The 12,416-nt window shown below is 43.3% G+C and overlaps 1 pseudogene; it reads right to left on the bottom strand.

The window, feature by feature from the left end:
- LOC122640396 overlaps positions 1-12,416 on the bottom strand; it is a 75,334-nt pseudogene that overhangs the window by 20,384 nt on the left and 42,534 nt on the right.

Here is a 12,416-nt window from a genome sequence, read left to right as displayed (position 1 = left end):
TCACTAAGTGAATGAGCCACATTACAAAGGAGAGGGTAGGGGTATTTATAGGGGGAAGAGAGGAGAAGAGAGAAGAGGAAAGTGTAGGAGAAATATTCCCTAAGAAAAGAAAATATTCTCTTCTCCTTCCTCTTTTACAATACCTTGAACCCTAAGAAAAAAGAAAAAAATAGAAACTAAGAGAGATAAAAATCCTAGCTACATAAACTTTCTATTTATCAAAAAGTAACTTTCTAATTCTAACTGGTGCTTCCTTTTCTTTGTAGATATCTTCTCCAAGCAATGAGATCAAAGCATCTTTGACTTTTCAACCTTCCATAGATGAGAGAATATCTTTCAAAAGAAATCTATCCAAAGTAGAATTTCAAAAGTGCCCTTAGAAAGTTGGAGGAGAGAGAGTGTGATGAGGATGACTAGGATTCCACTCACAATTAATATAATACCCATTCTGTCCTTCCAAAAACGTGAAGCATGGGATGCTTATATGGGCCTCACTATTGCATTCCTTGCGAAAAATCACCCAAAATAGACCCAAATTTCGTCCAATTTGGAGTTCCGGAGCCCAAGATATCTCAAGTTGAAGTTGAACTGTCCAAAGCCTTCCAAATGGAATCTTTCGGTACAGAAAAGATAACTTCTGATTATTTTGCTAAAGCCCCTAGAATCCGAACTTTTGCTTTACTTTATCCACGGTCGATTTTTGATAATTACAAACAAACCCCTACATGCCATTTTCGCGCGTCGTTACGGAAACGGCCATAACTTCTTCGTTTCAACTCGGAATCAAGTGCCGTTTGAACCGTTACGAAGCTGACTCGACGGGCTACGCATCCATACTATTAACACCTCAAAATTATGCTAAGGGGACCACTGTAATCATATTCAAATATGACTGATTGGCTTGATTCTTTCAGTGCTCAATCCAAACTTTATTTTCTCGACTCCGGGCCGCTTCCGACTACTGCCAAACACCACTAAACAGCTTAAAAATGCCTCCTTAGCATCATTTGCTCCATTATCATAAGAATTCACCTAAAACCTGAAAAGCACAAGAAAGCACCAAAGTAACTCTGTCCAATGTGGTAAAATGTATGCTTTATGCCCTGAGATTTCACACAAAAATGTGCTTATCAGGGTGGTGGAAACTCAACATTGATGGTTCGTCATTGGGGAACCCAGGGTCCTTAGGTGCTGGGGGGCTCTTTCACAACCATTTTGGCCCAGTGACCAAATGTTTTGCTTCGTTCCTATGGGTTGGAACAAACTATACGGCTGAATTGGTGGCTTTTTTTATAGGCATAAAGGAAGCCCAGAACCTAAGGGTGAGCAAGTTATGGGTGGAGTGCGATTCTGCTTTGGTGGTTACTTGAAAACTATTAGCTAACCTTCCATGGATCATCTTTAGGAATGGTGGACAGCTTCTAACTTTCTAGACACCATCCAATGGCACCTCACACATTGCTTCAGAGAAGGAAACATGCCGGCTGACGCCCTAGCCAATCATGCTGCTAGAACAAAATTGACTCAAACATGGAATAGCTCGCAAGGTTTTATAGTTAACATGGTTAATTGGGAGGCACTGAGTAGGCCACACTACAGGTTCTATTAGGTCCTCACGGACAGGAGAGGCTGTTTCTCACTTTTGAGCTGCAGCTAAAGGCTGGGCTAAAGACTCCAGTTTATCTGCGGTAATATTGTATTGTTTTTTACCTTTTCTTATCAATACAAACATTGCTGATCTTTAGCCAAAAAAGGGCTCAAACCTGATTTGTTAGTTTAGTACCTAAAATAACAAGGTATTACATTTCATATATATACCATGCTTGGGTCTCAGACCAAAATGGCATTGCTGAAGGTAAGGGCTGAACATTCTTTTTTGGTATTATCAGGTGTATGAGCAATAGTGCCTATTTTCTCTTGACCTTGTGATATGAAGCCTTTGTCATTACATATCTAATGTCCATTGGCTATTTAGAAAGGTCTAAGAGTTATATAATTTGGTGGCCTAACACACCTATAAAGTCTAGTAAGTCAATTTTCTAGAGGATAACAACAACAGTGGGAATATAAACTAATAGGACAAAGTTTTGTTCTAACAATAGCTCCCAAATGTGTTGCTGTTAATCCTATTGTTTACTATGAGGAATTTAGAAGCAAACAAACAAACTTATGAAAATCCTCGAAAGTCAGTAACCTTGACTATACATTCACACTACCAAATTTACCTCCAATACCGTAAGAACAATGTTAGAATTCTTGTTGATTTAACAACATTCTTACAGACCATGATTATCATGGTGTTAATAGTTCATTATGATTTGGAACTACATTAAAGATGTCAAAATGACATTCTGAACTGCTATACATGTGAAGGTATGAATACGTATAGATTTTCCTAAAAATTTTATCAGACAAGTGGATCACATTATGTGCAAGCTTAAGAATATATATATATATGATGTTTTTTGCCTGGGAGCGCATCAGGGCGCAGGCTGTGCCCAGATGCATGGGGCAGGATAGGGGCAGGATTTCATCATTTAGGGGAGTAGACCGAACATTTCACCCACCCCCCTTGTGTCTAGGTGCATCTTGTGCTCCCAATACAGAAGACACTATAATAGGAACTAAGCATGCCAAATAGGCAAAAGCTGTAGATCATTTATTGTGTATTAAAACTTTAAACAAAGAATAAGGGAAAAGACTTCTCCCACACTTCCTCTCACCATGATCCAGTTTTTATTGGCCACCTTGAGAGCATCTTAATCAAGCTAACCATTATATGGGGCTTAGATTAATCGCATATCAAGTTATAGGTTTCATCTTCCTATATCGCCCATCATGTTAAGTCTTTTGTTCTTGTTTTTTCATTAGTCAAAATGAAGATACCCAAAATTTGGCAAAGTTGGAGTTCAACAGCGATTCACAAAGGTTTATTGAAGTTTAAGAAAAAAAATTATATGACTCGCCTAGTTTTATGTGACTCGGGTCAAACAACCGAGTTTCTTGTGACTCAGAAAAAATCTTGTTGAGTCTAGTCATTTTCTTCCCTTGCCGAGTCTACATGACTCTTGACCAGGTTTTGTAAATTTTTTACTTGAATTGGGTGATTTGGCCGAGTCAAAACCTGGTTTTCCAACTATGACTGAAAAGATGAATTATCATAATTCATTGTTAACAAATCAAGAGTCATACTGTACTTACCTATTCAGTTCGTGGATGGAGCGTTTTGATTATAGAAAAGACTGTTGAACTCGTACCTTAGATTGCAACTTGGTTTAAGAATTTTCCCACCTTGTTTCGGATAAAGCTTCTTTGGAATATTAGTAGCACACCCAGATAGACATGTATGGCACTCATCCTTAGTTATATCAGGGGTGCACTAAACTAGTCCATACACTTTGTCATACCCTGTATAGTAGGTCACTAAGGTTACCCTAGGGCCCAACCTACACTCATACAAGTTTTAACACGTGTGTATGGTCTATCAATCATAGGATAGAATCGTTTGATCATCGTGACCTATCGGTAGCCATCCCGAGGATCAATTCAACTACATAATCGCACACTTAACATGGTGAGTGGGGATAGACATTGATTTTCTTTTGGGAATGTTTGTTTCATTTAATTGTCATTTTAAATGTCATGCGTACGTGTGTGAATCATCCTTACTTCTTGTTGTAAGTTAATCTATTGTTCATCTTAATTTATTTCTTATGAACTATCGAACTATGGATGGTTACTGATGTGATCGTGAGATGCGTTTGAATGTGAATCTTTGCCATGCTAGTTTAGATGTCGTAGTCGGCTTGAAAACGAGGGGTATGGTGTGCCGTAGTATGGAATGTAGGAGCATTGTATACCTCTTACTATGCCATTTATTATGCATAAAGCTAGGAAAGACGTCATGTTATACCCGCACCCCAGGAGTATAATTAATGATTAATTCTTCCCTGTGACGTGTAGTTATCACTGCCACGTATGCCGGTGAGTTGTTCTCACTGGTGGTCAAACCCAGCTATATTGACCATAGTACGAGGTTGCCTGTGGAAACTAGTCGGGACCACGGAGGTTGCACCTTGACGTGTCAGGGGTAAGTAGTTGACCAAATTTTGTTGTGTGCTTACTGCCCTCTCAAAGCCCTCGAAGTGTGGTCCAAAGGCCCTGACCTCTTATGGTGGAAACCACCTTCCTACTCGCATCGGAGGCAAGGTTACTGGCTGCCTCCGACCCTGCATCCAATGCTGCTAACAAGGACCCTTGTGGGTGAGACCCTGTGGCTAAGGTGCTATTGGTGCCCTGCCATGTTTGACCCTACCCAAATAGACCCTAGGTTACACTTATGAGGCCTTATCCAAATAGGCCAATAAATGTGAAGTCTATATGAGAGAGAGGGGTAAGACTATTCCTTAGTCTTTCTTTTTTCTTTCTCTTTCCTAACCTAATCGTGAAAGGAGAGGAGAGCTTTGAAGAGAGGAGGCGGCAAGGAGGAGAAGGAGGAGAAGGAAGGGAAGAAGAAGAAGGAAACGGTCTGGGGTTTGGAGCTTTAAAGAGGGCACCTCGTGTGTACCTCAAACCAGGTAAGCCAAGTGCCCTTTTCCCCCATTTTTCTCTCTTCCCCTTGCTCGTTTGAGCTTGGGTGGTTCGTTGGTTGCAGCCCCAAGATGGGGATTTCTTTTTGGAAACCCAAAGGGTTAGCTCGAGCCATGTGTAGTTTCCCCTTGTAGGATGCTATCCCATTTTCATTACAATCTTATAAAGACCTCTATTTTGACCTCTTGCTGAATCTATTTGATTCTAAAGCTTCAACCACCAAAGAAAACCCCAAATCTGGATTTTTGAGCTTTTGATCCTTTAAACCCCCTTAAATCTTTGAATGTTGGGTGTTTCTAAGACCCAAATAGACTCCAAGACACCCCTCCCTAGTCCCTTGAGGCTTAGAGAACCAAATGGGACAACCCCGGGCTTTTAAAGACCTTGAAATCACACTTGGGTTGCATCGGAGGCAAGACTGCGTGAGTCCGATGCTTGCCTCCGATGTGTCCCGAGCCTCGCAGGGAAGGTCGGAGGCAAGGTCGGAGGCAGGCTCGCCGAGTCCGACGTTGCCTCCGATGCAGTTTTTAAGGCTTATAACTTATGTAAACGGTGGGGTTTCTCTATGAGGCCTCCCCTACACTCTCTCACACTCTTATTCACTTCCATAGGCGCCAACATATGTGCAATGGGGTGATTTTGAGCGGGAATCGTTGCGCTTATACAAACTCCATTTGAAGTAATTGGTGAGTGGGTTTGGGTGACTGTTTGAGCTTGTTTACTATTGCTTATTCATGCATTTATGAATTATATTGTGACATTATCATTCAAGCATGATTGCATATTTGCATTTATTCTTATTCGATGATGATGATTTGGATGATATGGATTTGTGTTGGGTTACGGTCGCGGAAGTCGGCACCGGAACCCCGTGTACGTGGAATTGTATATTGCATCTCATTCTTACTCGTATGCGCCGTGTTGTCTTGGTACCCGGTGTTAGATGGAATGGGACGTTGACACACCGGATGTACCTCTCAACACGATAGGATTCATGTAGTATATCGTGGTTAGGCTCGGCTCCCTATGCTACGACCCTTACCAACAGGGGTTTAGGTGTTGGGTAGCGAGCACCGCGCCTGTGGAGAGTTAGAGAGGCCAGGCCAGGGGGTAGTAATGGTTATCGGGTCCGCCTGCGGGTGGTGATGACTACGACCGCGCGGGCTCCATAGTAATAATTGAGGTTGCATTGTGGTGAGAATGGAAGGATCCACAATGTCTTCCCGAGTTATTGCAGTAGCATATACCCATTGACTTAGCATTGTGTGTTAGGTGGTAAATGGCTCAGTTCCCTATGCTACGACCCTTACCAACAGGGGTTTAGGTGTTGGGTAGCCAGAGCACCTGCTGCCTGTGGAGAGTTAGAGAGGCCAGGCCAGGGGTAGTAATGGTTATCGGGGTCTGCCTCTGGGTGGTGATGACTACGACCGGCGCGGGCTCCATAGTAATAATTGAGGTTGCATTGTGGTGAGAATGGAAGGATCCATAATGTCTTCCCGAGTTATTGCAGTAGCATATACCCATTGACTTAGCATTGTGTGTTAGGTGGTAAATGGCTCGTTCCTATGCTACGACCCTTACCAACAGGGGTTTAGGTGTTGGGTAGCCGAGCACCTGCTGCTGTGGAGAGTTAGAGAGGCCAGGCCAGGGTAGTAATGGTTATCGGGTCCGCCTGCGGGTGGTGATGACTACGACCGGCGCGGGCTCCATAGTAATAATTGAGGTTGCATTGTGGTGAGAATGGAAGGATCCACAATGTCTTCCCGAGTTATTGCAGTAGCATATACCCATTGACTTAGCATTGTGTGTTAGGTGGTAAATGAATTAATAATAGCATGCACCATGGACTATTTGTGATTGTGTGATTGTGCATCCCCTTTTCTCTCTCACTAGCTCGGTGGAGCTAACCCCCGTGTACACATTCTTTTTAGATTTTGATGCAGATGATTACTGTGGAGCCAGAGACCATGACTGAGGATCATGGCGATGGTTGCCCATGATGATTGTGCCTACGGGCTGTATTGATACTTGGGACTTGTTCCCTTCTTTTGTTTTTTTTTGGGGCCACGTGCCTTGTATAAATATTTATTATTATACTTGTTTTGGGGTAGTTATGCTATGGTCATTCGGGATATCCATCCAGACTATTTATGTATCACTTAGCCGTGTGAACATGAGGTAACTACTGTAAACGCTTCCGCTTATCTTATGATCGTTGGAAATGTAATATTCCTTTATCTTTCGCACTCTGATATTATTGTATGGTAATATTGGTTTATGACTGTGAGTTGGCCACTGCATCGAGATCCTGGCGGTGAGGTGGGATGACGCGTGTCACCCCAATCATACCCTGATATTGTATTTTATCCCTTGTCGGGATAGGGGTGTGACAACATGGTATCAGAGACATGATGCTCTGCACCAACCACAGTCTTGTGGACTCTTGATTTACTCTCCACAATTAGGTTCTAAATTATAAATCTTCAAGAACATAAATGATTATGTGCCTATACCCTAGATCGGACACCCCGTTGTGTGACCCATTTGTGGGAACCACCTAAGTCTAGTCAATACCTTGAATTGAAAGAGGTTAGGACTTGTACCCGACTGGGCCAGCTAATAAAAAGTAGCAGGCATTGGTAACCGTTGTGACTCCTCTCTTACATAAAGGAAGAAGAGTTACCTTTGAGGATGAAGATCCTTAGACCCTATGAATGTAAGGACTCAAACCTTATGGATAGGGAAACCTAAATCTATGCGGGTAGAGACCCTTAAGGGGGTGCGTAGAATCTAAACCTGTGGGTAGGTACTAGGAAAGGAAAGTAATAGGCTGGTTTGGGCTGTTTATTTGAGTAAGCCATGAAGGTCACGTGTATTTGGAAGTCACTCATAACACCTCAAGCTAGTGATGACTCTATTTGGACTTTACTTGGTCCATCCAAACCTTGTTTAGACTCATAGAGAAAGTCCTACACCGTGATTCGACTTTCCAAAGAAAGGACTTAGCGAACCGTACCTGAGAACTTCTTGTTCTTGTGGATTGACCTAGATGACAGATATGTCCATAGGGATTTGAATGTAATTATTGAATCTATGCCTACATATTGGTGTGATAAATATATATAGATATCCCTTAGAACCTTGGACTTGTGTGACGAGTGATTCTCTGGTACTACAAGTATGACTTACCTCGACCTTGCTTTGTGAAACTAGTGGAGCCCCGACCTTGGTTGACCAAACCTTAGGGTAATGAATAATGAATTTAATGACCGGATAGGTTAAATTATGGAGACCGCTTGAAGAGTTGACTTGGACAAAAGCTAGTAAAGGTTGTTGGTTCTCGAAAGAGGACTGATGTGGACTCTTTCCTGTGGGATAACTGTGTTATAGGTTTAAAGGTTGTGAAAGCTAAAACTGAAGGATGTAACAAAACCTTCTCCAACGACAGATATGAATGGGGTAATGGATCACCAAATGCGTTCCCTCCGTACTGGGAGTGAACAATAGGAGATTCCATCAATATTCCAAATCATTCTAAAGTTGGGTTAGGTAATGAGACAACCAGATGTGAAAGCCTTCAGAATGTGAACCCTATGTTGGGTCATGGACAGGTTAAATCCTGTAACCCAAGAATGACCAGAGTACTGAAGGCTAGAGTGGTATCACCCGATCTGGAAGATCTAGGGAACCTTTGTTCCTTGAGACTTAACTTAGTAGTTGGAACCCTGTTTTCCTAGGGTTATTGTGAACCACACCCCGGTGGTAATGTGACCCTGTAAGGAAAAGAGAATTGTGGAACCTGACTTGCTGTGACATGTAGGCACTGCCTCATCTTGACCCGACCTTTGACTTAGTTTAAGATGTGGGTGACTTGGGATGTTGTTATCCAACAGCCCTTATCACTTGAGACCCTAGCTGCCTCAAATTTCGGGGATGAAATTTCTTGTAAGGTGGGGAGAATGTTATACCCGCACCCCAGGAGTATAATTAATTATTAATTCTTCCCCGTGACGTGTAGTTATCACTGCCACGTATGCCGGTGAGTTGTTCTCAATGGTGGTCAAACCCAGCTATATTGACCATAGTACGAGGTTGCCTGTGGAAACTAGTCGGGACCACGGAGGTTGCACCTTGACGTGTCAGGGGTAAGTAGTTGACCAAATTTTGTTGTGTGCTTACTGCCCTCTCAAAGCCCTCGAAGTGTGGTCTAAAGGCCCTGACCTCTTATGGTGGGAACCACCTTCCTACTCGCATCGGAGGCAAGGTTACTGGCTGCCTCCGACCCTGCATCCAATGCTGCTAACAAGGACCCTTGTGGGTGAGACCCTGTGGCTAAGGTGCTATTGGTGCCCTGCCATGTTTGACCCTACCCAAATAGACCCTAGGTTACACTTATGAGGCCTTATCCAAATAGGTCAATAAATGTGAAGTCTATATGAGAGAGAGGGGTACGACTATTCCTTAGTCTTTCTTTTTTCTTTCTCTTTCCTAACCTAATCGTGAAAGGAGAGGAGAGCTTTGAAGAGAGGAGGCGGCAAGGAGGAGAAGGAGGAGAAGGAAGGGAAGAAGAAGAAGGAAACGGCTGCTGGGTTTGGAGCTTTAAAGAGGGCACCTCGTGTGTACCTCAAACCAGGTAAGCCAAGTGCCCTTTTCCCCCATTTTTCTCTCTTCCCCCTTGCTCGTTTGAGCTTGGGTGGTTCGTTGGTTGCAGCCCCAAGATGGGGATTTCTTTTTGGAAACCCAAAGGGTTAGCTCGAGCCATGTGTAGTTTCCCCTTGTAGGATGCTATCCCATTTTCATTACAATCTTATAAAGACCTCTATTTTGACCTCTTGCTGAATCTATTTGATTCTAAAGCTTCAACCACCAAAGAAAACCCCAAATCTGGATTTTTGAGCTTTTGATCCTTTAAACCCCCTTAAATCTTTGAATGTTGGGTGTTTCTAAGACCCAAATAGACTCCAAGACACCCCTCCCTAGTCCCTTGAGGCTTAGAGAACCAAATGGGACAACCCTGGGCTTTTAAAGACCTTGAAATCACACTTGGGTTGCATCGGAGGCAAGACTGCGTGAGTCCGATGCTTGCCTCCGATGTGTCCTGAGCCTGCAGGGAAGGTCGGAGGCAAGGTCGGAGGCAGGCCTGCTGAGTCCGACGTTGCCTCCGATGCAGTTTTTAAGGCTTATAACTTATGTAAACGGTGGGGTTTCTCTATGAGGCCTCCCCTACACTCTCTCACACTCTTATTCACTTCCATAGGCGCCAACATATGTGCAATGGGGTGATTTTGAGCGGGAATCGTTGCGCTTATACAAACTCCATTTGAAGTAATTGGTGAGTGGGTTTGGGTGACTGTTTGAGCTTGTTTACTATTGCTTATTCATGCATTTATGAATTATATTGTGACATTATCATTCAAGCATGATTGCATATTTGCATTTATTCTTATTCGATGATGATGATTTGGATGATATGGATTTGTGTTGGGTTACGGTGCCGGGAAGTACTGGCACCGGAACCCCCGTATTACGTGGAATTGTATATTGCATCTCATTCTTACCGTATGCGCCGTGTTGTCTTGGTACCGGTGTTAGATGGAATGGGACGTTGACACACCCGGATGTACCTCTCAACACGATAGGATTCATGTAGTATATCCGTGGTTAGGCTCGGTTCCCTATGCTACGACCCTTACCAACAGGGGTTTAGGTGTTGGGTAGCCGAGCACCTGCGCCTGTGGAGAGTTAGAGAGGCCAGGCCAGGGGTAGTAATGGTTATCGGGTCTGCCTCGGGTGGTGATGACTACGACCGGCGCGGGCTCCATAGTAATAATTGAGGTTGCATTGTGGTGAGAATGGAAGGATCCACAATGTCTTCCCGAGTTATTGCAGTAGCATATACCCATTGACTTAGCATTGTGTGTTAGGTGGTAAATGGCTCGAGTTCCCTATGCTACGACCCTTACCAACAGGGGTTTAGGTGTTGGGTAGCCGAGCACCGCTGCCGTGGAGAGTTAGAGAGGCCAGGCCAGGGGGTAGTAATGGTTATCGGGTCCGCCTCTGGGTGGTGATGACTACGACCGGCGCGGGCTCCATAGTAATAATTGAGGTTGCATTGTGGTGAGAATGGAAGGATCCACAATGTCTTCCCGAGTTATTGCAGTAGCATATACCCATTGACTTAGCATTGTGTGTTAGGTGGTAAATGAATTAATAATAGCATGCACCATGGACTATTTGTGATTGTGTGATTGTGCATCCCCTTTTCTCTCTCACTAGCTCGGTGGAGCTAACCCCCGTGTACACATTCTTTTTAGATTTTGATGCAGATGATTACTGTGGAGCCAGAGACCATGACTGAGGATCATGGCGATGGTTGCCCATGATGATTGTGCCTACGGGCTGTATTGATACTTGGGACTTGTTCCCTTCTTTTGTTTTTTTTGGGGCCACGTGCCTTGTATAAATATTTATTATTATACTTGTTTTGGGGTAGTTATGCTATGGTCATTCGGGATATCCATCCAGACTATTTATGTATCACTTAGCCGTGTGAACATGAGGTAACTACTGTAAACGCTTCCGCTTATCTTATGATCGTTGGAAATGTAATATTCCTTTATCTTTCGCACTCTGATATTATTGTATGGTAATATTGGTTTATGACTGTGAGTTGGCCACTGCATCGAGATCCTGGCGGTGAGGTGGGATGACGCGTGTCACCCCAATCATACCCTGATATTGTATTTTATCCCTTGTCGGGATAGGGGTGTGACACGTCACACCCTGGTGCTACAGCCCTTACCAACAGGGGTACAGGTGTTGGGTGATCATCGCTCCCTAATGTCTGAGGAGTTGTCTTCTACCCAGGTTAGGGTAGGCTATGATTTTTGGGGTCTGCCAATGGGTGGTATGCGATACCATGATCTGAGTGGGCTCCCAAGGTAATGGCTGAGGACTTGGTGCGGTGAGGTGCAGAAGAAGCCACGAATGTTTCCCCAGTCGTTACCGTAGCTCAAGCTTAGAGACTTAGACATTGTTGCTAGGTGGAAGCAATAGTTAAAATTGAATATCATACACTTATGAATCTTTGATTGTTACTGCTTGTATGATTTATTTTCATTCATTGGGTTCAGTGGAGCTCATCCTTGTGGAATTCCCTCTTTTAAATGATCTTGTAGGTGGATATGATGATATCGGGGAGGATTACTTCGAGGCGGAGATTGATGATGATCATGAGCATTCTGGTTTGGACCAAGAGGGGTGTGACCCCTCTCACATGGGTGATTAGGATTTCCCTGGAAGATGGGCCTTGATGACGTGGAACTCTTTTTCTTTTTGATGTTTATATTATTCTTTTGATAGATATGATCCACAGTATATATCTTGTACAGTTAGCTTTTAGCTATGGGTGAGTTACTTTGGGGAATGTAACTCAGGAATGTGGAAAACAAAACTCTATAGACTGTAAATATAAACTTGTTCAAATCAACAGAACCTTCCGCTGCTCTCTGCATGTTATATATTTATTATTTTTATCTTAATTGTGGGTATGTGTTAGTGATGCCACTGACCACTCTTTTTAAGATCGTAGTAGCCCCTATGATAGAATAATGGTTCTTGCGAATTGACCTCCAAGATGAAATAACCACTTAGGCCTTTCAGTAGTTGTTACACTCACTTAGTGGGCCTGGGACACACTTTGGTTGTGCTCAATCAACAAGAGAGGTGGAAATCAAAAAACTCTTAAATTAGTGAATTGAGAGATAAAGTAGGGAGAATAGAGTAAATGAGTGAGAGAGAGAGAGAGAGAGAGAGCACTTAGAATT

This window comes from Telopea speciosissima, chromosome 9 (assembly GCF_018873765.1).
Source record: "Telopea speciosissima isolate NSW1024214 ecotype Mountain lineage chromosome 9, Tspe_v1, whole genome shotgun sequence".
In the NCBI taxonomy this organism is placed as follows: Eukaryota; Viridiplantae; Streptophyta; class Magnoliopsida; order Proteales; family Proteaceae; genus Telopea; species Telopea speciosissima.
The sequence above is the reverse complement of the archived record's forward strand: the minus strand, read 5'-3'. Positions and strand labels throughout refer to the sequence as shown.